Raw genomic sequence first — 3,049 nt, forward strand, 5'->3', positions numbered from 1 at the left:
GGTTTTCATCGGGATTCGAACCCGAGACCTCCGGATTACTAGACCGGTGCTCTACCGACTGAGCTATTGAAAGCCCTAGATCGGTGTTCGTCCCAAACCCTTAACTCTCTTTGCTCGTGTGGTCAGAAGCTATAGTGTGTGTATGTGTGCCACACACACACACATTCACCTGACATAACCTGACACACTATAGCTTCTGACCACACGAGCAAAGAGTAGAACAATTTTTGAAAATCTGTGTGTGAAAATGGCGTTTTCTTGCATCTAGAACACCACTATTTTTGGTATAGAGGTCATTGCAAAATTACCCCCCCCCCCCCTGAAAATTTGTAAAATTTAGTTGCATTTTCCCCCGGAATTTTTTTTTTTTTTTTTTTTTTTTTTGGGGGGGGGGGGGGGTTTGCAACCCCCCTCCCACCCCTCTAGATCCGCTTCTGGGTCTAGTAATCCGGATGTCTCGGGTTCGAATCCCGATGAAAACCCATTTTCTTTGCTCAAAGTTTTCGCTATATATATATATATATATATATGTATATATATACAGTGTATATAAATGAACATATATATACATATATAAATACATATCAATATAATTTTATATATATATGTATATATATGTAATACGGATATACATATTAATATGATATGTGATTTACATATATATATATATATATATATATATATATATATATATATATGTATATATAATATATATCAAATATATTTTTCGTTGAGGTGTACAGTGTTATAGCACACTCTGTTCTCTTGGCCCCCTTCAATACGCCCAGACAACAGTGCATCAACCTTCCGACATCAGCGCTCAACTCGTAAATATGAAGATAAAAACTGGGAATAGTCCGTTATATGTTCTCCATTAGTTATCATAAAGTATGCAGTTGAATGGCTGGAAAGCACCTGTAAAGCTCTGTTTAACGAGGCTGTCATCTGTTGACGCGACCGCCCGGATGCTTGGCTACATCATTTTTTCTGATGTCTAAGTATCTGCCAGAGTATACTGTTTAGTATGACCCGCACATAACATAAATCCTATGCGGTATCGCCGAGATATTATTTGTACATATTGTTGGTGGACTTTTGTCCTTATACGCCTTGTATTGCCTGAAGCTGATATACCAAGTAATATATCCTTTATTTTTTCCCTTTTGAATCAATTCGTGATTTTTATGCTTCCTACCTGTTAACTTTTGAAAGTGATCATACATTAGTTACATATTATACAACAGTGTACAGGAACAATAAAAGTGTGACTCAGCATGTTTCTGATCTCTTGCGCAGATAGAGATTATTTGGCATAACACGATCATTTTCAAAGCCATGTTATTTATAGCAAAAGGTAGTACACGTGTACATAATATATCACAAGTTCAGTGCACTGTCATACTCTATGTGTCATAGATATATAGACATCGTTGTACATTGAAAGTACAAAACCCTTTAATACCAGCAAAGAAGGGAATATGAAAGGAAAGTTAATCAGGCGAATCTTTCGAATTGGTGCTATATAGGTTCTCCTTGCGCGCAAAAAAAGAAAGAAATCTTGTGAAGCAGTGCAATTTTTGACGAATTTTTGTTCAAAGTTCAAATTTATTTTCATTTCCATCAAATAAACAGAGAAAATTATCTACAATGTATAAGCAGAACATATTTGTAACAACTGCAAAATCGTAAAATAACAAACTACATGTGATAATGAGTAACAACATGAAGAAAACATAATTGTATTTTTTTTATGCCTCCGCCAACGAAGTGGCCGGAGGCATTATGTTTTCGGGTCGTCCGTCCGTCCGTCCGTACATACGTCCGTCCCGTTTTGTTTTTGTCGATATCTCAAGAACCGTGTGGTGGTTTTACATCAAACTGGGTATGAGGGTATATCCTTGGGGGGATAATACATTGTTTGGATTTTAGGGTCACGGGGTCAAAGGTCAAAGGTCACAGGTTATTTTGTGAAAAAAAAAAAACTTTGGTACAGTATTTTACATACTATGAGACATGAACGTTTAACTTGGTGTGAGGGTAGAGTATGACAAGACAAATATTCACTGGTATTTTGGGATCAAAGGTCAAAGGTCACAAAGGTCCTTATGATATAACAAAAATAAAATATTTTTATAATATTACAGATGTTAGACCCATAAACTTCAGTTAAAAGCCACTGATTAACATTGTGTTTGATCGATTTAAAAAATTCTAAAACTGGGCTGCCTGACCAGTCTAATTATGTTCAGATGGATGACAAAACAAACAAGAATGCAAAAATGATGAAAGTAACACATTAACTATGAAGATATCTATGATAATTGCATTTATTCTCGGTCCGAGAATAATTCTAGCACAGTAGTCTATGGAGGTGATTTCAAATTTTTTCTCCATGCCTTGAAAATTACTCAATGCATAAACTTATGAAAGGGTCAAAGTCAAGTTAAGTTCTTAAATCCCCAAATACATGCTCTGCTATTCATCCAATTAAACATAGGTCGAGGAAGGTGAACATTCAACACATTTGTGACAAACATGTAATTTTAAATATTTTTCCAATTTTGTGAAAATGTAATCACACATTGGCCACATGAACTATAGACCTATTAGGAGAATCATGCATTATGACGGAGGCATACCAGTCGCCATAGCGACATTTCTAGTTTAGATATATACTTATGCATAGTACAAATTATGTAAGGATGGGAATTGAAATGGAGAGTCCTACTAAGAAGAAAACCTGGTAGATATCCCACCGGTCACCACATCTTCTTGGTGTAAGCATGGCTGGTGTTTAAACTCGTTATCAACAAAATACTTGGCCATCGCCAAAAGCGCCATTGGCCTACACGCAAGCATTATGTCTTCTTCCGATCGTATTTCACATAATCACAACATATCCGATATCACAACATATCCGATTTTCTTCAAATGGAAGTGATATCCGAGACAGGTGTAGTTACATTCGCTCTTCCATTCTCCCTACCTCTCTCTCCTCTTCCTTCTCTTGTCACTCTCTGTCAATCTATCTATAACTATACGTGTCAAT

At 36.2% G+C, this 3,049-nt stretch overlaps 1 non-coding gene across 1 annotated transcript; it reads right to left on the reverse strand.

Annotated features, from left to right (window-relative positions):
- Positions 1 to 74, reverse strand: Trnat-agu (transfer RNA threonine (anticodon AGU)). The gene has a single exon. It is a non-coding gene; the product is annotated as a tRNA-Thr (tRNA).
- Between the last annotated feature and the right edge of the window lie 2,975 nt (positions 75 to 3,049).

Source organism: Diadema antillarum, unplaced genomic scaffold (assembly GCF_040938485.1).
Source record: "Diadema antillarum isolate AM-2024a unplaced genomic scaffold, OU_Dant_1.0 seq00001299_RagTag, whole genome shotgun sequence".
NCBI lineage: Eukaryota > Metazoa > Echinodermata > Echinoidea > Diadematoida > Diadematidae > Diadema > Diadema antillarum.